Source organism: Coregonus clupeaformis, chromosome 1, assembly GCF_020615455.1.
Source record: "Coregonus clupeaformis isolate EN_2021a chromosome 1, ASM2061545v1, whole genome shotgun sequence".
Lineage (NCBI taxonomy): Eukaryota > Metazoa > Chordata > Actinopteri > Salmoniformes > Salmonidae > Coregonus > Coregonus clupeaformis.
The window spans coordinates 2,364,890-2,386,478 of record NC_059192.1 but is presented as its reverse complement, the minus strand read 5'-3'; the positions used below and the strand labels follow the sequence as shown (position 1 = coordinate 2,386,478).

Genomic DNA, 21,589 nt, shown 5'->3' with positions numbered 1-21,589 from the left:
TGGTGTTCCTGTGGTCTCATGGTGTTCCCTCCCACTCTCCTGTGGTCTCATGGTGTTTCCTCCCACTCTCCTGTGGTCTCATGGTGTATGACATGATATTCAGCATGGTGGTTCAGGGGACAAGACATGGGGAACGTTCCTATGTGTCTTTGCGTGACCTGAAAAATACAACATGTGTGTCGTGGTACGTATTAGAAGCCCCAACCCATCTGTTTACTGCTGGCCCCCTGCATCTGGACCCCACTAATACCTTATAATCCCGAGGATGCCATACTGCACCACCCAATCCCACTAGACAAGCCGGGTCATTTCTCCACACACAGAGAAAGTGAAGACTGGCGAGCGTCCCAGGCATCGCTGCAGCCATCCTAAATATAGCCCTATACGTTGTCCGCCTGAACATTTGTGAAGGATACTACTGGATACTTGTGTGTGAGGTAAGAAACATTTTTTTGATGTTGTTTTTGTTTTTGTTTTCTGGTGATACATTATGAACACCATGATGTGGGTCCGTTGTTCATACATCCTGGTATGTAGCCCACATTGTTGGAGAGAAATACACACATTCCTTCCAATAGTATATAATGTCTTGTTTGTGCTTTTGTCCCCAACCACTATATAACTGCTTGTTGTGAGCGCTGCCCAGACCTGCTGATGGGATAGGGCTCCATGCTGCACCATGGAGTAGGGTTGGGTCGGAACGCTGTGTGTGTGTGTGTGTGTGTGTTTGTGTGTGTGTCTGTGTGTTTGTGTCTGTGCGTGTCTGTGTTTGTGTGTGTCTGTGTGTGTGTCTGTGTTTGTGTGTGTGTATGTGTCTCTCTCTGTGTGTGTGTGTCTGTGTGTGTGTCTGTGTGTGTCTGTGTTTGTGTGTGTCTGTGTGTGTGTCTGTGTTTGTGTGTGTGTATGTGTCTCTCTCTCTGTGTGTGTGTGTCTGTGTGTGTGTCTGTGTGTGTCTGTGTTTGTGTGTGTCTGTGTGTGTGTGTGTTTGTGTGTGTGTATGTGTCTCTCTCTGTGTGTGTGTGTGTGTCTGTGTGTGTGTCTGTGTGTGAGTGTGTTTGTGTGTGTCTGTGTGTGTGTCTGTGTTTGTGTGTGTGTGTGTGTCTCTCTTTCTGTGTGTGTGTGTCTGTGTGTGTGTCTGTGTGTGTGTGTGCCTCCCTCATAGCAGAGACAGCAACAGACTAATGGGTTTGTGTTACACTGCTAAATCACGTCGAACCTCAAGCCGTGAACCGCCCAGCTCCCAGCTAATGTTTCTGATACTTGAACAGCAAGAGATGGTGGGTGCCAAATCTTCTGTGTTCGTACTGTTGTCTCTGACAACTCGAACACGTTGACTTTCTCACATAGAGACTCACTGCTGGGCCAGGGATGATCTCTCTCATATTATGTCTATATACAGTGTTGTAACGATGTGCAAATAGTTAAAGTACAAAAGGGAAAATAGGTTTGGGAATAAATAAGGATTTCAATCCACATAGTTCTCTTTCAATGATTTTATATATATTTTTTCAATAAATGCTGGCTGTAGGCTACTAAATCCACACAAATTTAAAAAAAGTACCTATTTTCACAAAACGTCTATCCTACTTGCTCAAGATGACCTGTAGGTAAACACCTTGTTGATAATAATTTAATGTTTGTGTTTATTGTGTGACCTTTTCAAAAGTCAGGAAGAGGAAGGCACTACAGTAGGACTACAGGGAACATAAACTATGTGGTCTGGTAATAGCTGTTGGCACTGCTGAACTGGACTGGTCCTGTGTAGCTCAACTGGTTAGAGCACGGTGCTTGTAACGCCAAGGTAGTGGGTTCGATCCCCGGGACCACCCATACACAAAAAAATAATAATTATGCACGCATGACTGTAAGTCGCGTTGGATGAAAGCGTCTGCTAAATGGCATATTATTATTATACATGCTGTTGGTGTGATAAAGCAGTTCCACAGACAGACACTCAGCTTGCTATATTTGACCAACTCTCTGATGAATGTTTCCAGTGATTTGAGACTATTTCTATGCATTCGTTTGACGATCCAGCAGTACAATGACAGGGAATTCTGACCTGAGCTGTATCAGATTGTAGAGACCTGTAACCGTGAGCCAGCATAGACCCTAAGTCCAGTTAAATCAGTCACAGTGAGCCAGCATAGACCCACAGTCCAGTTAAATCAGTCACAGTGAGCCATCAAAGACCCACATCCCCAGTTAAATCAGTTACAGTGAGCCATCATAGACCCACATCCCCAGTTAAATCAGTCACAGTGAGCCAGCATAGACCCACAGCTCAGTTAAATCAGTCACAGTGAGCTAGTATAGACGTACAGCTCAGTTAAATCAGTCACAGTGAGCCATCATAGACCCACAGTCCAGTTAAATCAGTCACAGTGAGCCATCATAGACCCACAGTCCAGTTAAATCAGTCACAGTGAGCCAGCATAGACCCAGAGTCCAGTTAAATCAGTCACAGTGAGCCATCATAGACACACATCCCCAGTTAAATCAGTCACAGTGAGCCAGCATAGACCCACAGCTCTGTTAAATCAGTCACAGTGAGCCAGCATAGACCCACAGCTCAGTTAAATCAGTCACAGTGAGCCAGCATAGACCCACAGCCCAGTTAAATCAGTCACAGTGAGCCAGCATAGAACCACAGCCCAGTTAAATCAGTCACAGTGAGCCAGCATAGACCCACAGCTCAGTTAAATCAGTCACAGTGAGCCAGCAAAGAACCACAGTCCAGTTAAATCAGTCACAGTGAGCCACCATAGACCCACAGTCCAGTTAAATCAGTCACAGTGAGCCAGCATAGACCCACAGTCCAGTTAAATCAGTCACAGTGAGCCAGCATAGACCCACAATCCAGTTAAATCAGTCACAGTGAGCCAGCATAGACCCACAGTCCAGTTAAATCAGTCACAGTGAGCCATCATAGACCCACAGTCCAGTTAAATCAGTCACAGTGAGCCATCAAAGACCCACATCCCCAGTTAAATCAGTTACAGTGAGCCATCATAGACCCACATCCCCAGTTAAATCAGTCACAGTGAGCCAGCATAGACCCACAGCTCAGTTAAATCAGTCACAGTGAGCTAGTATAGACGTACAGCTCAGTTAAATCAGTCACAGTGAGCCATCATAGACCCACAGTCCAGTTAAATCAGTCACAGTGAGCCATCATAGACCCACAGTCCAGTTAAATCAGTCACAGTGAGCCAGCATAGACCCAGAGTCCAGTTAAATCAGTCACAGTGAGCCATCATAGACACACATCCCCAGTTAAATCAGTCACAGTGAGCCAGCATAGACCCACAGCTCTGTTAAATCAGTCACAGTGAGCCAGCATAGACCCACAGCTCAGTTAAATCAGTCACAGTGAGCCAGCATAGACCCACAGCCCAGTTAAATCAGTCACAGTGAGCCAGCATAGAACCACAGCCCAGTTAAATCAGTCACAGTGAGCCAGCATAGACCCACAGCTCAGTTAAATCAGTCACAGTGAGCCAGCAAAGAACCACAGTCCAGTTAAATCAGTCACAGTGAGCCACCATAGACCCACAGCCCAGTTAAATCAGTCACAGTGAGCCAGCATAGACCCACAGTCCAGTTAAATCAGTCACAGTGAGCCAGCATAGACCCACAGCTCAGTTAAACCAGTCACAGTGAGCCAGCATAGACCCACAATCCAGTTAAATCAGTCACAGTGAGCCAGCATAGACCCACAGTCCAGTTAAATCAGTCACAGTGAGCCATCATAGACCCACAGTCCAGTTAAATCAGTCACAGTGAGCCATCAAAGACCCACATCCCCAGTTAAATCAGTTACAGTGAGCCATCATAGACCCACATCCCCAGTTAAATCAGTCACAGTGAGCCAGCATTGACCCACAGCTCAGTTAAATCAGTCACAGTGAGCTAGTATAGACGTACAGCTCAGTTAAATCAGTCACAGTGAGCCATCATAGACCCACAGTCCAGTTAAATCAGTCACAGTGAGCCATCATAGACCCACAGTCCAGTTAAATCAGTCACAGTGAGCCATCATAGACACACATCCCCAGTTAAATCAGTCACAGTGAGCCAGCATAGACCCACAGCTCTGTTAAATCAGTCACAGTGAGCCAGCATAGACCCACAGCTCAGTTAAATCAGTCACAGTGAGCCAGCATAGACCCACAGCCCAGTTAAATCAGTCACAGTGAGCCAGCATAGAACCACAGCCCAGTTAAATCAGTCACAGTGAGCCAGCATAGACCCACAGTCCAGTTAAATCAGTCACAGTGAGCCAGCATAGACCCACAGCCCAGTTAAATCAGTCACAGTGAGCCATCATAGACCCACAGTCCAGTTAAATCAGTCACAGTGAGCCATCACAGACCCACATCCCCAGTTAAATCAGTCACAGTGAGCCATCATAGACCCACATCCCCAGTTAAATCAGTCACAGTGAGCCATCATAGACCCACAGTCCTGTTAAATCAGTCACAGTGAGCCATCATAGACCCACATTCCAGTTAAATCAGTCACAGTGAGCCGGCATAGACCCACAGTCCAGTTAAATCAGTCACAGTGAGCCATCATAGACCCACAGTCCAGTTAAATCAGTCACAGTGAGCCATCATAGACCCACATCCCCAGTTAAATCAATCACAGTGAGCCAGCATAGACCCAAAGCTCAGTTAAATCAGTCACAGTGAGCCAGCATAGACCCACAGCTCAGTTAAACCAGTCACAGTGAGCCAGCATAGACCCACAGCCCAGTTAAATCAGTCACAGTGAGCCAGCATAGACCCACAGCTCAGTTAAATCAGTCACAGTGAGCCAGCATAGACCTACAGCCCAGTTAAATCAGTCACAGTGAGCCAGCATAGACCCACAGCCCAGTTAAATCTACATCCATTTATTCAGACCAGACCATGATAAGATGTATTTGTTTCAATCTCTAGTTATAGTAGAATGCACTGCTTTCACTGAAAACTGATCTACTGATTGGTCAGAGGGGAAGGAGGGAGGGGGGAGAGACAGAATATGCATGAGGGAGGAAGAGGAGGCTCGGCATTTGTATTTGATTCATTGTCCCAGTAGGTCTTTAGGGATCAGAGAGAGGGAATCACCCAGGCTGACAGAGGTAGGTGTTTAGAGATCAGAGAGAGGGAATCACCCAGGCTGACAGAGATAGGTGTTTAGAGATCAGAGAGAGGGAATCACCCAGGCTGACAGAGATAGGTGTTTAGAGATCAGAGAGAGGGAATCACCCAGGCTGACAGAGAAGGTGTTTAGAGATCACCAGCAGCAGAGAGATGGAATCATCTGGAGAGAATCATCTGACCCAGGCTGTGAGATTGGGGGAGGGAGAGAGAGAGAGAGAGAGAGAGAGAGAGAGAGAGAGAGAGAGAGAGAGAGAGAGAGAGAGAGAGAGAGAGAGAGAGAGAGAGAGAGAGAGAGAGAGAGAGAGAGAGAGAGAGAGAGAGAGATAATTTCCCCATTGTTGTGGTTTCAAAGCAAATCAAGATCTTTTCAGATGACAAACAAGTGAATGTTGACAATTCCTTCAGTTTAAGTAGCAGACTGGCTCATTTAACTTTTTCTGTCCTTCTGTATTTAATTGCTCTGCTCTGCTATCCGAAAGCGGTGACAAAATGAATGGGTGGAAACTTGGAGAAATATGCAACTAAAAGCCAAAAGGAAGAGAACATCTTAGTGCACCACAAAGAGGATGAATTAGAGGACATTTAATTCAACAATGTCATGATTTTACAGATCACGATTTATATTTAATTCAACAATGACATGATTTACAGATCACGATTTATATTTAATTCAACAATGTCATGATTTACAGATCACTATTTATATTTAATTCAACAATGACATGATTTACAGATCACAATTTATATTTAATTCAACAATGACATGATTTACAGATCACGATTCATGTTTAATTCAACAATGACATGATTTACAGATCACGATTCATATTTAATTCAACAATGACATGATTTACAGGTCATGATTTATATTTAATTAAACAATGTCATGATTTACAGATCACGATTTATATTTAATTCAACAATGACATGATTTACAGATCACGATTTATATTTAATTCAACAATGACATGATTTACAGATCACGATTTATATTTAATTCAACAATGACATGATTTACAGATCATGATTTATATTTAATTCAACAATGTCATGATTTCCAGATCACGATTTATATTTAATTCAACAATGACATGATTTACAGATCACGATTTATATTTAATTCAACAATGACATGATTTACAGATCACAATTTATATTTAATTCAACAATGTCATGATTTACAGATCACGATTTATATTTAATTCAACAATGTCATGATTTACAGATCACGATTTATATTTAATTCAACAATGACGATTTACAGATCACGATTTATATTTAATTCAACATAGTCATGATTTACACATCATGATTTATATTTAATTCAACAATGTCATGATTTACAGATCACGATTTATATTTAATTCAACAATGACATGATTTACAGATCACAATTTATATTTAATTCAACAATGTCATGATTTACAGATCATGATTTTATATTTAATTCAACAATGTCATAATTTACAGCCAAATAATGAAATAACCCAAACTACATATATCACTGTTTTAAGTCCCAATCTGCATACCAACGGAACCTTATTCCCTGTATAGCATTCCCTATTGGCTCTGGCCATTAATAGTATACTTAATAGGGATTTGGGATGTTGACTTTATGCTTTTACCGTCTAATCACAGTTCTACTCGAGTCACCCTCTGGGTCTAAGACTACATCCCAAATAGCACCCTATTCCCTATGTAGTGCACTACTTTCGACCAGGTACCATAGGGAATAGGGTGCCATTTGGGATGCAGGCTAAAAGTTGCTGTGCGTGTTAGACAGGGTAGTGATAAGTCTCGGCTACTGATATGACGATGTCTTGCCTCAAGGGGAATCTGTATTTATTTAAAGAGGGAAGGGACATTATTTCACTTAGTCGGGAATGGCTCGTATAGCTAACAGCTGGTCCCATCTTCATCAATGATATGTGGTCGGAGTTAAGGGTGTGTTTGTGTGTGTGTGTGTGTGTGTGTGTGTGTGTGTGTGTGTGTGTGTGTGTGTGTGTCCGTGGTCAGAGTTAAGGGTGTATAAACGATCCAAGACAAGTGAATCAATCTCATGGTATTTTTTTAAGGTCAGACCACTTGCTCATTACTGGTGAAAAACTAAACACAGATTGAAGCATTATTCCTCTTGACCTCTTGATAGCAACTACCGACCTTAACTAGTGACATTGAACTGTGCGTGTGTGTGTGTGTGTGTGTGTGTGTGTTTGTGTGCGTGTGTGTGTGTGTGTACAGTATGTTAAGGGTATTTCCCATTAGTGTTCAACAGCACCTGTGTTTTCTGTTCATGTTTTGTTATTACTGAGCACAGATGCATCACAGTGTAGTTCCTTTTCCCAAAGATTCCAGCTAAGATTCCAGCTAAAAAAAACACCAAGTTACACAGAATTAATCCCACAATTTCAGTGTGATTTTGTGGTTCTAGCGGTGTTAGCTAACTGTTCTCCCTTTCTCCCTCAACGTTACTTTGTTTGGCCGGTCATTGTGTGGTTCCAGCGGGGTTAGCTAGCTGTGCCACCCCCAACGACTGAATGGAACAATGATGTCTGGTTGGCTGAGCTGGTAAATAAAACAGGACAGAGATGCTATCAGTCCTAAGTAAGCATGTTTAGTGAGTGAGTGGTGTGTGGGGGGCTGTGGCTTCAGTCTGTGTGTTAATACAGCTAACTGTCAGGAAGGACGTACTTAGCTCAGTGCTGTTGACTCTTCAGATTTGAACGCACGCACTCGCACGTGCACACACCCACACACACCTTTCTCTCTCTAAATACAGACCCTGTGGACTAAAAAGGAAAGGCTGTGGTTGTGAATACGGAGTTTCGGCCCCCTCCCTGCCCCTCTGGAATCCTCTTTCTCAAAGCGAAGGATCCGGATCACATTCTGTGTTATTTTACGCACAACTTTATCCTAGAGTGAGGGAAAAAATATTTGATCCCCTGCTGATTTTGTACGTTTGCCCACTGACAAAGACATGATCAGTCTATAATTTTAATGGTAGGTTTATTTGAACAGTGAGAGACAGAATAACAACAAAATAAATCCAGAAAAACGCATGTCAAAAATGTTATAAATTGATTTGCATTTTAATGAGGGAAATAAGTATTTGACCCCCTCTCAATCAGAAAGATTTCTGGCTCCCATGTGTCTTTTATACAGGTAACGAGCTGAGATTAGGAGCACACTCTTAAAGGGAGTGCTCCTAATCTCAGTTTGTTACCTGTATAAAAGACATCTGTCCACAGAAGCAATCAATCAATCAGATTCCAAACTCTCCACGATGGCCAAGACCAAAGAGCTCTCCAAGGATGTCAGGGACAAGATTGTAGACCTAAACAAGGCTGGAATGGGCTACAAGACCATCGCCAAGCAACTTGGTGAGAAGGTGACAACAGTTGGTGCGATTATTCGCTAATGGAAGAAACACAAAATAACTGTCAATCTCCCTCGGCCTGGGGCTCCATGCAAGATCTCACCTCGTGGAGTTACAATGATCATAAGAACGGTGAGGAATCAGCCCAGAACTACACGGGAGGATCTTGTCAATGGTCTCAAGGCAGCTGGGACCATAGTCACCAAGAAAACAATTGGTAACACACTTGCCGTGAAGGACTGAAATCCTGCAGCGCCCGCAAGGTCCCCCTGCTCAAGAAAGCACATATACAGGCCCGTCTGAAGTTTGCCAATGAACATCTGAATGATTCAGAGGAGAACTGGGTGAAAGTGTTGTGGTCAGATGAGACCAAAATCGAGCTCTTTGCCATCAACTCAACTCGCCGTGTTTGGAGGAGGAGGAATGCTGCCTATGACATCAAGAACACCATCCCCACCGTCAAACATGGAGGTGGAACCATTATGCTTTGGGGGTGTTTTTCTGCTAAGGGGACAGGACAACTTTACCGCATCAAAGGGACGATGGACGGGGCCATGTACCGTCAAATCTTGGGTGAGAACCTCCTTCCCTCAACCAGGGCATTGAAAATGGGTTGTGGATGGGTATTCCAGCATGACAATGACCCAGAACACACGGCCAAGGCAACAAAGGAGTGGCTCAAGAAGAAGCACATTAAGGTCCTGGAGTGGCCTAGCCAGTCTCCAGACCTTAATCCCATAGAAAATCTGTGGAGGGAGCTGAAGGTTGGAGTTGCCAAACGTCAGCCTCTAAACCTTAATGACTTGGAGAAGATCTGCAAAGAGGAGTGGGACCAAATCCCTCCTGAGATGTGTGCAAACCTGGTGGCCAACTACAAGAAACGTCTGACCTCTGTGATTGCCAACAAGGGTTTTGCCACCAAGTACTAAGTCATGTTTTGCAGAGGGGTCAAATACTTATTTCCCTCATTAAAATGGAAATCAATTCATAACATTTTTGACATGCATTTTTCTGGATTTTTTTGTTGTTATTCTGTCTCTCACAAGTTCAAATAAACCTCCCATTAAAATGATAGACTGATCATGTCTGTCAGTGGGCAAACGTACAAAATCAAAAACTTTTTTCCCTTACTGTACGTAGCCTTCGCTGCTCCCCCCATGGTGATGTGGCCGATGTCTCTGCCTCATATTTTTTTGAACCGCTGAAATAAAAAACCCTGCAGCAATCTGAATGAATAGTCCCCAAAAATATATAGCCTATTATAAAAGGCTGCAACCTCTGTCTGTTGTAACAGATTATGCACGACTCAGTCCCTACACGTTGCATTGGAGACGTTTTGTGTGACGACATCTTCTTTGTAGTTGCTCCATGTCGTAGCCACTAGCCAGAGTTGCTGAAAAATAACTACTACTTTTGACTGCCTCCTGCTACAGCCAATATGTGATGATGTAAAACCAACATTAAATTGCTAATTAGACTGGGTGGCCTAGTTTTCCTTGTGTCTAGATATCTGCATGTAACTCCCTCCTTGAGTTTTGCATTGGGTTTTAACCACACACACACAGTGGCGGCTCCTGAAAAAATTCTCAGGGGGGGCAATTTTTCTGATGATTTAGGTGACCTACACACATTTTAAAAAAGATATGTCCAGCAACAACATGAAGACAGGGGCAGCATATAAGTCAATACCAGAAGCATTTATTGACTGATCTCAAAAGTGTTGGCTTACCAGGGTTGGTGGAGCCCTCAGTTTCATCTTTGCCTCGCAAAGCTAACTCAAACACTCCGCAAAACTTCACACACTGGATTAGCCGGCTGAGGATGTGGCGGTTCTTGCTAATGTCGTAGTAAATATATTTGTTATAGTGAATATGGAATATGATATGTTGAGTAAAATGTTGTGCTAAGATCTATTTAGGTCAGGAGCTGGTTATAAGTTCTGTTCCTATCCAATAACAATGGACAAAAGGGTCCTATCTTGTCAGCCTTGTCAGCAGGTGGCCAAGGACAACACCCACGCCATAGGCCTCTCAGTTCTTCCAACTCACGAGTTCTTGCTCTGAGGACACACACACACACACACACACACACACACACACACACATCATCACTGTTAAACACACACACACACACACACACACACACACACACACACACACATCATCACTGTTAAACACACACACACACACACACACAAATCCCCTCTCTTAGGCTGAACATTTGAAGACAGAGAACCCGACTCAGAGCCAATGCAACAGTGACACTAGCCTGGAGGTGACCTCGCCCAACTCATCAGGACCAATCAGAAGATCAGAACTACTAGATTCAACCTACTTCATTTATTGCATAAAATGTCTGCACACAATGAAACATTGTCTTCAGATAACGAACGGGTCCGTGCACGCGATTCCAGATATCTTTACCTCTGAATAAACTGCCTTTATTATACCATATCCACCCTGTCCAAAGTCTCTACTTGGTCTCAGTTCTCCAGTAAACTTGTGATTATCAACACTAACCTCATCGTTGTGGCGGCGGACAGCCAGCCTGTATCCCCATCCAGTTGAGTGGCAATGTTCACTCCCCAAAGCAGACCATCTCAAACAGCTATCCATGTGGGTCTTTGACAGCTCATGTTTCTTAATCTTTCCTGAAAGATGGTGCATGTCCGTTACACACCAGTCGCTGTCCAAGCGGTGCTGTCTGCCGTGCCGCCTTCAGGGTGAAAGAGTAAGCAGGGGGTAGCAGAAGACTGCATTAGCTACATCGCAGCCTGCTAGCCAGGTTTTTCGTTCATACTAATTTTTGGAAAATCCTCGGGTGTAGGACTTTCCGCCTTTAGTAGAAACCTGTTGAATTATTAAATTTGGTCTGGGAGGTCCTAATTGTTTCGTTGCCAATTTATCTTGATTTGACTGACTGTGTTCCCCAATATACCGTGACTGAGTTTTGACTGTGTTCCCCAATATACCGTGACTGAGTTTTGACTGAGTTCCCCTATATACCGTGAATGAGTTTTGACTGTGTTCCCCAATATACCGTGACTGAGTTTTGACTGTGTTCCCAATATACCGTGACTGAGTTTTGACTGTGTTCCCCAATATACCGTGACTGAGTTTTGACTGTGTTCCCCAATATACCATGACTGAGTTTTGACTGAGTTCCCCTATATACCGTGAATGAGTTTTGACTGTGTTCCCCAATATACCGTGACTGAGTTTTGACTGTGTTCCCCAATATACCGTGACTGAGTTTTGACTGTGTTCCCCAATATACCGTGACTGAGTTTTGACTGTGTTCCCCAATATACCATGACTGAGTTTTGACTGAGTTCCCCTATATACCGTGACTGAGTTTTGACTGTGTTCCCCAATATACCATGACTGAGTTTTGACTGAGTTCCCCTATATACCATGACTGAGTTTTGACTGTGTTCCCCAGTATACCATGACTGAGTTTTGACTGAGTTCCCCAATATACAGTGACTGAGTTTTGACTGTGTTCCCCAATATACCATGACTAAGTTTTGACTGAGTTCCCCAATATACAGTGACTGAGTTTTGACTGTGTTCCCCAATATACCGTGACTGAGTTTTGACTGAGTTCCCCAATATACAGTGACTGAGTTTTGACTGAGTATTCAACCCCCTGAGTCAATACATGTTAGAATGTCCTTTGGCAGCGATTACAAATGTGAGGCTTTCTGGGTAAGTCTCGAAGAGCTTTGCACATCTATATTGTACATTATTTGCAATTTATTCTTAAAAAAATTATTCAAGCTCTGTCAAGTTGGTTGTTGATCATTGCTAGACAGCCATTTTGAAATCTTGCCATAGATTTTCAAGTAGATTTAAGTCAAAACTTTAAGTCAAAACTTGGCCACTCAGGAACGTTCACTGTCCTTGGTTAGCAACTCCAGTGTAGAGTTGGCCTTATGTTTTAGGTTATTGTCCTGCTGAAAGGTGAATTCATCTCCCAGTATCTGGTGGAAAGCAGACTGAACCAGGTTTTCCTCTAGGATTTTGCCTGTGCTTAGCTCCATTTTGTTTCTTTTTTATCCTGAAAAACTCTCCAGTCCTTAATGATTACAAGCATACCCATAACATGATGCAGCCACCGCTTAAAAATATGTGGAGTGGTACTCAGTAGTGTGTTGTATTGGATTTGCCCCAAACATAACACTTTGTATTCAGGACAAAAAGTGAATTGCTTTGCCACATTTTTTGCAGTTTTACTTTAGTGCCTTGTTGCAAACAGGATGCATTTTTTTTGTAATATGTTTATTCTGCACAGGCTTCCTTCTTTTCAATCTGTCAGTTAGGTTAGTATTGTGGAGTGACTACAATGTTGTTGATCCATCCTCAGTTTTCTCCTATCACAGTCATTCAACTCTGTAACTGTTTTAAAGTCACCATTGGTCTCATGGTGAAATCCCTGAGCAGTTTCCTTCCTCTCCGGCAACTAAGTTAGGAAGAACACCTGTATCTTTGTAGTGACAGGGTGTGTTGATACACCATCCAAAATGTAATTAATAACTTCACCATGCTCAAAGGGATATTCAATGTCTGCTTTTTAAATGTTTTACCCATCTACCAAAAGGTGCCCTTCTTTGCGAGGCATTGGAAAACCTCCCTGGTCTTTGTGGTTTGAAATTCACTGCTCGACTCAGGGACCTTACAGAATTGTATGTGTGGGGTACAGAGATGAGGTAGCAATGCAAAAAATCATGTTGAACACTATTACTGCACACAGAGTGAGTCCATGCAACGTATTATGTGACTTGTTAAGCACATTTCTACTCCTGAACTTATTTAGGCTTGCTGTTTTCAATGGGCTTGAATATTGACTGAAGTCTTTTCCGCTTTTCATTTTTTATTAGGGTGTGAATGCTGATATACTACACTGTTCAGATAACATTTAATACACAGGCATGACAGATTATTTCTTTAATCATGACAAGCATAAAAACACAATGTGTGATCATGGTTAATTAAGTAAAATAGATTGGAAAATCTGATTTAAAATATATCAAAGAGGTGATTCTCATTCTCTCTGCAGTTAAGAGGTGTTAAGTTGGTTAAGTACTTTCTATCCATCTGTCTGTCTTGTTTTTAGCTCACATGTTCTACTGATAGTCCTTAGAAAGAGAGAGAGAACAACTAGACAGAATAGGAGATGCATCTTCACTCAGAGGTGTAGGTGTAGGTGTAGGTGTAGTTGTAGGTGTAGTTGTAGTTGTAGGCGTAGTTGTAGGTGTAGTTGTAGGTGTAGTTGTAGGTGTAGGTGTAGTTGTAGGTGTAGTTGTAGTTGTGGGTGTAGTTGTGGGTGTAGTTGTAGGTGTAGTTGTAGGTGTAGTTGTAGGTGTAGGTGTAGGTGTAGTTGTAGGTGTAGTTGTAGTTGTAGGTGTAGTTGTAGGTGTAGGTGTAGTTGTAGGTGTAGTTGTAGTTGTAGGTGTAGTTGTAGTTGTAGTTGTAGTTGTAGGTGTAGGTGTAGGTGTAGTTGTAGGTGTAGGTGTAGGTGTAGTTGTAGGTGTAGTTGTAGGTGTAGGTGTAGTTGTAGGTGTAGTTGTAGTTGTAGGTGTAGTTGTAGGTGTAGTTGTAGGTGTAGTTGTAGGTGTAGTTGTAGGTGTAGGTGTAGTTGTAGGTGTAGTTGTAGTTGTGGGTGTAGTTGTGGGTGTAGTTGTAGGTGTAGTTGTAGGTGTAGTTGTAGTTGTAGGTGTAGTTGTAGGTGTAGTTGTAGGTGTAGTTGTAGGTGTAGGTGTAGTTGTAGTTGTAGTTGTAGGTGTAGTTGTAGGTGTAGTTGTAGTTGTAGTTGTAGGTGTAGGTGTAGGTGTAGTTGTAGTTGTAGGTGTAGGTGTAGGTGTAGTTGTAGGTGTAGGTGTAGGTGTAGGTGTAGTTGTAGGTGTAGTTGTAGGTGTAGTTGTAGTTGTAGTTGTAAGCGTAGTTGTAGGACCAAAGATGTAGAAGAAAGCCCCATAATGAAAAGGTTGTCATAGGCCACTTCAACACAACAGTAGGAGGGTCTGAACTAACTAACCGTGATGTTGCTATTTGAGGAAGGAAAAGAACATAGCTTCAGACCTCTCCTGTTACCATGGGGTCAAGGCTCCAGCAACCTGAGTGTTGAATCGCTACCCCACTGCTGTCTGCAAGAGGGTAAGAGGGTGTGTGTGTGTGTGTGTGTGTGTGTGCGCAGCTCACTGCTGTCTGCTATAGAATATAGCCCCGGGAGAGGAGAGGAGAGGAGAGGAGAGGAGAGGAGAGGAGAGGAGAGGAGAGGAGAGGAGAGGATGCACAGCGGAAGAGGAAAATAACACAAATACTCCCTCCCTCCCACCAGCCAGGGGTAGCGACCGGGACAGGAATAAACAGAATGGTTGGTCTTATTTACATTTACGTCATTTAGCAGACACTCTTATCCAGAGCGACTTACAGTTAGTGAGTGCATACATCATTTTTTACAAACATTTAATTAAATTAATTTTTTCATACTGGTCCCCCGTGGGAAACGAACCCACAACCCTGGCATTGCAAACGCCATGCTCTACCAACTGAGCTACACGGGACCGTCATTCTGATTCTACAACAAGGACCAAATGAGGGAGAACAGCGTCACTTGAACTAGAACACGTCTAGTGTCTAGTCAGAGGATGGGACAGAGACTGGATTCTCTGGAAAGTGTAAAGACTAGGGGTTGGGGTCAATTCCATTTCAATTCCTGTCAATTTAGATTGTAAAAAAAACATTCAAATTCTACATTTTACTCATTGAAAAGCATTGAAGAGAATTGGAATTTCAGTGTACTTCCTGAATTTAAATGGAGTTGAACCCAACCCTTGTAAAGACTGTGCAACACCGAAAGGTCGCTGGTTCTAATCCCCCGAGCCGACTAGGTGAAAAAATCTGTCGATGTGCCCTTGAGCAAGGCACTTAACCCTAATTGCTCCTATAAGTCGCTCTGGATAAGAGCGTCTGCTAAATAAAAAATTTTTTAAATGTAAAATACTGGGTAATGTATTGTGCCTACGCATTGTGTAGAGAGATACATTTTGAATGCTGGACCAACTCATTGGCCTTGTGGCTAGTCTGCCACTCCACCCTGAGATTGTAAGGTTGGGAGTTTGATCCCCGGGCCGAGTCATACCAAAGACTGTAAAAATGGGAACCAACGTGTCTCTGCTTGACACTCAGCATTAAGGAGATATATTGGGGGTAAGGCCGTGCAATAGACTAGTGTCCTGTCCAGGGGGTGTCCTGTACAACAAGCTGTCTCACTACAGAAACAGGAGATAGACTAGTGTCCTGTCCAGGGGGTGTCCTGTACATCAAGCTGTTTTACTACAGAAACAGGAGATAGACTAGTGTCCTGTCCAGGGGGTGTCCTGTACAACAAGCTGTCTCACTACAGAAACAGGAGATAGACTAGTGTCCTGTCCAGGGGGTGTACTGGTACATCAAGCTGTCTCACTACAGAAACAGGAGATAGACTAGTGTCCTGTCCAGGGGGTGTACTGGTACATCAAGCTGTCTCACTACAGAAACAGGAGATAGACTAGTGTCCTGTCCAGGGGGTGTCCTGTACAACAAGCTGTCTCACTACAGAAACAGGAGATTGACTAGTGTCCTGTCCAGGGGGTGTCCTGTACAACAAGCTGTCTCACTACAGAAACAGGAGATAGACTAGTGTCCTGTCCAGGGGGTGTCCTGTACAACAAGCTGTCTCACTACAGAAACAGGAGATAGACTAGTGTCCTGTCCAGGGGGTGTCCTGTACAACAAGCTGTCTCACTACAGAAACAGGAGATAGACTAGTGTCCTGTCCAGGGGGTGTCCTGTACATCAAGCTGTCTCACTACAGAAACAGGAGATAGACTAGTGTCCTGTCCAGGGGGTGTACTGGTACATCAAGCTGTCTCACTACAGAAACAGGAGATAGACTAGTGTCCTGTCCAGGGGGTGTCCTGTACAACAAGCTGTCTCACTACAGAAACAGGAGATAGACTAGTGACCTGTCCAGGGGGTGTCCTGTACAACAAGCTGTCTCACTACAGAAACAGGAGATAGACTAGTGTCCTGTCCAGGGGGTGTCCTGTACAAAAAGCTGTCTCACTACAGAAACAGGAGATAGACTAGTGTCCTGTCCAGGGGGTGTACTGGTACATCAAGCTGTCTCACTACAGAAACAGGAGATAGACTAGTGTCCTGTCCAGGGGGTGTCCTGTACAACAAGCTGTCTCACTACAGAAACAGGAGATAGACTAGTGTCCTGTCCAGGGGGTGTCCTGTACAACAAGCTGTCTCACTACAGAAACAGGAGATAGACTAGTGTCCTGTCCAGGGGGTGTCCTGTACAACAAGCTGTCTCACTACAGAAACAGGAGATAGACTAGTGTCCTGTCCAGGGGGTGTCCTGTACAACAAGCTGTCTCACTACAGAAACAGGAGATAGACTAGTGTCCTGTCCAGGGGGTGTCCTGTACATCAAGCTGTCTCACTACAGAAACAGGAGATAGACTAGTGTCCTGTCCAGGGGGTGTACTGGTACATCAAGCTGTCTCACTACAGAAACAGGAGATAGACTAGTGTCCTGTCCAGGGGGTGTCCTGTACAACAAGCTGTCTCACTACAGAAACAGGAGATAGACTAGTGACCTGTCCAGGGGGTGTCCTGTACAACAAGCTGTCTCACTACAGAAACAGGAGATAGACTAGTGTCCTGTCCAGGGGGTGTCCTGTACAAAAAGCTGTCTCACTACAGAAACAGGAGATAGACTAGTGTCCTGTCCAGGGGGTGTCCTGTACAACAAGCTGTCTCACTACAGAAACAGGAGATAGACTAGTGTCCTGTCCAGGGGGTGTCCTGTACAACAAGCTGTCTCACTACAGAAACAGGAGATAGACTAGTGTCCTGTCTAGGGGGTGTACTGTACATCAAGCTGTCTCACTACAGAAACAGGAGATAGACTAGTGTCCTGTCCAGGGGGTGTCCTGTACAACAAGCTGTCTCACTACAGAAACAGGAGATAGACTAGTGTCCTGTCCAGGGGGTGTCCTGTACAACAAGCTGTCTCACTACAGAAACAGGAGATAGACTAGTGACCTGTCCAGGGGGTGTCCTGTACAACAAGCTGTCTCACTACAGAAACAGGAGATAGACTAGTGTCCTGTCCAGGGGGTGTCCTGTACAACAAGCTGTCTCACTACAGAAACAGGAGATAGACTAGTGTCCTGTCCAGGGGGTGTCCTGTACAACAAGCTGTCTCACTACAGAAACAGGAGATAGACTAGTGTCCTGTCCAGGGGGTGTCCTGTACATCAAGCTGTCTCACTACAGAAACAGGAGGTAGACTAGTGTCCTGTCCAGGGGGTGTCCTGTACAACAAGCTGTCTCACTACAGAAACAGGAGGTAGACTAGTGTCCTGTCCAGGGGGTGTCCTGTACAACAAGCTGTCTCACTACAGAAACAGGAGATAGACTAGTGTCCTGTCCAGGGGGTGTCCTGTACAACAAGCTGTCTCACTACAGAAACAGGAGATAGACTAGTGTCCTGTCCAGGGGGTGTCCTGTACAACAAGCTGTCTCACTACAGAAACAGGAGATAGACTAGTGTCCTGTCCAGGGGGTGTCCTGTACATCAAGCTGTCTCACTACAGAAACAGGAGGTAGACTAGTGTCCTGTCCAGGGGGTGTCCTGTACAACAAGCTGTCTCACTACAGAAACAGGAGGTAGACTAGTGTCCTGTCCAGGGGGTGTCCTGTACATCAAGCTGTCTCATTACAGAAACAGGAGATAGACTAGTGTCCTGTCCAGGGGGTGTACTGGTATATCAAGCTGCTACAGAAACAGGAGATAGACTAGTGTCCTGTCCAGGGGGTGTACTGGTACATCAAGCTGTCTCACTACAGAAACAGGAGATAGACTAGTGTCCTGTCCAGGGGGTGTACTGGTACATCAAGCTGCTACAGAAACAGGAGATAGACTAGTGTCCTGTCCAGGGGGTGTACTGTACATCAAGCTGTCTCACTACAGAAACAGGAGATAGACTAGTGTCCTGTCCAGGTGGTGTACTGGTACATCAAGCTGTCTCACTACAGAAACAGGAGATAGACTAGTGTCCTGTCCAGGGGGTGTACTGTACATCAAGCTGCTACAGAAACAGGAGATAGACTAGTGTCCTGTCCAGGGGGTGTACTGGTACATCAAGCTGTCTCACTACAGAAACAGGAGATAGACTAGTGTCCTGTCTAGGGGGTGTACTGTACATCAAGCTGTCTCACTACAGAAACAGGAGATAGACTAGTGTCCTGTCCAGGGGGTGTACTGTACATCAAGCTGTCTCACTACAGAAACAGGAGATAGACTAGTGTCCTGTCCAGGGGGTGTACTGGTACATTAAGCTGTTTCACTAAAGATACAGGAGATAGACTAGTGTCCTGTCCAGGGGGTGTCCTGTACATCAAACTGTCTCACACTACAGAAACAGGAGATAGACTAGTGTCCTGTCCAGGGGGTGTCCTGTACATCAAACTGTCTCACACTACAGAAACAGGAGATAGACTAGTGTCCTGTCCAGGGGGTGTACTGTACATCAAGCTGTCTCACTACAGAAACAAGAGATAGACTAGAGTCCTGTCCAGGGGGTGTACTGTACATCAAGCTGTCTCACTACAGAAACAAGAGATAGACTAGAGTCCTGTCCAGGGGGTGTACTGTACATCAAGCTGTCTCACTACAGAAACAGGAGATAGACTAGTGTCCTGTCCAGGGAGTGTACTGGTACATCAAGCTGTCTCACTACAGAAACAGGAGATAGACTAGTGTCCTGTCCAGGGGGTGTACTGTACATCAAGCTGTCTCACTACAGAAACACGAGATAGACTCCTGCTCCTATGAGCCGTTCCGTTCCTATGAACCAAGGCTCATACAAGGCTATTTATAATACAGACAGTGGTATAGAGACAAAGACAGAAAGGTCAAAGGATAATATTTCCGGATGCAATGTGTGTCAAGGTCCAGGAACAGTTGGTGTTGTTTACCCTGTATCACACTGTGTGTCTGGGATGGAGGCTTCCTTCGATGGGGGTCAGACTGTGCCTACGTAATGTGTACAGAGACACATTTAGACTAAAGACAGTTGGCCTAGAAAAAAAAACAACAGCATCATTAAAAAAGGGTCCAGGAATAGTTGGTACTGGGAGGGACGCTCTGTGACCATCAGAACATTCAGCCGTTTAGGACAGGAAATGAACCGGAGGAGAGGAGGGTGACCATTAGAACATTCAACAGTTTTAGGACAGGAAATGAACCCGGAGGAGAGGAGGGTGACCATTAGAACGTTCAGCCGTTTTAGGACAGGAAATGAACCCGGAGGAGAGGAGGGTGACCAATAGAACAGGCCATTCAGAAGACCAGGAAATGAAGCGCCATTGTACTTCTCCTAGCTAATTGAGCTAGTTAGAACTCTCAAGTTTCTGTTGGGCTTGGTGGTCCAAAATATAATCTGGGAGGTCGCGGGCCAAACAAACAGACATGATCTATTTAGAAATATTAAAGGTAAAAAAAAAAAGCAATCATAAAAATCACACTTTAAACAATCAAATCGTAGTCATACAACTTGACACTTAACAATTAAAAATGTAACCGTTGTGGCACAGAAACTGCAACAAAGTTGTTTCAAATGACTTGAATATGGTAAAAGTGTAACAATTTGTGAATGCAGCAGTAAGTGACTGAAATGCATCAGAAAGGTATTGGAAAGTTTAGGAAAAACATCAGGGAAGCTCATCAGGTAGAAGTGCCTCTAACCTTTTAGGGGGGCCCCCCAAACCTCAGAGGCAAGATATGTTCGTGCTTCTTGGCAGTGGACACATTTCATTTTATTTTTGTTTGTTGTCAAAGTACATTTTCTGCAATTCTATGCATTTTGCCATGAGGTTAAATTTTCTGTTTTGTTACAGTTTCAAAGCAAAAGTTCCTGCCACTGTACACAGTTTGCCATGCCTTATGCCATGTTCAAATGATATCTGAGTGAGAGGGACTAACAAAATCAATGGGGACCCCCCTGGAGGTCAGGGCTCCTGACTATGCCCTGTGTGCCGGGTCAGTAATTTGGTGATGATTACTACAAGGTTAGGACAGCTGACGAGACTACCTTATCTAGCAATAGTCACTTTAACTCTACCCACATGTACATATTACCTCAACTACCTCAACTAGCCGGTGCCCCCGCACATTGACTCTGCAACGGTACCCCCCTGTATATATAGCCTCCCTACTGTCACTTTATTTTACTGTATATATAGCCTCCCTACTGTCACTTTATTTTACTTCTGCTCTTTTTTTTCTCAACACTTTTTTTTGTTGTTGTTTTATTTGTACTTTTTTTGTTTAAAATAAATGCACTGTTGGTTAAGGGCTGTAAGTAAGCATTTCACTGTAATGTCTGCACCTGTTGTATTCGGCGCATGTGACCAATAAAATTTGATTTGATTTGATTTGACATTCGTTTTTTTAGCTTGACACGGGCTAATTTGAGTGACTGTCAGGTGACTGACACAACAAGGGAGAAACTGCTGATTCACAGCCACATTTCGAAAATTGCACCTTGTACATTTTACTATTTTAACTCTCAACAGTAAGTTGGGACCGCGACTGAGTTCCCCCCTTTCTGACGGGCCAAACCAAATGTCGCTGCGGTCCAAGTTTGGGCAGCGCCTCCTCTAAACACATGAAAGGATATCACTCTCCTGGGTTGACAGCCTCTGCTACTGTGTCATGGGGTAAGGCATGATTATAAGGTGGGTTGAGTTTACAGTACACACCATAGCTTCAAGTTATTAGTCAGACATTTTCTAGGCGCTGATGTAGAGTCAGTCACCGTGGTGACAGTGTGTGTGTCATCACAGAGGTGGTTCTGTTGCCAGTTGGCAGCCAGACAAGGGGGCAGTGCCAGGGATTCACTCTCTCAATGGCTGACCTCTCAGAGACCGGCTTTGTCCATTGTTACCACCTGGTTTGGTTGGGGGGGAGAGGGTGCCCTGTCCCAGGTTATATCAGTAGAGGGAGT

At 44.1% G+C, this 21,589-nt stretch overlaps 1 protein-coding gene across 1 annotated transcript in view; it reads left to right on the top strand.

The window, feature by feature from the left end:
- The first annotated feature begins 334 nt into the window (after positions 1 to 334).
- Positions 335 to 21,589, top strand: part of LOC121581341 — a 200,333-nt gene continuing 179,078 nt past the window's right edge. The window contains exon 1 of the mRNA XM_045223699.1: positions 335 to 437. The gene's annotated coding sequence lies outside the window, so the exon portion shown is untranslated. The remainder of the gene's footprint in view (positions 438 to 21,589) is intronic.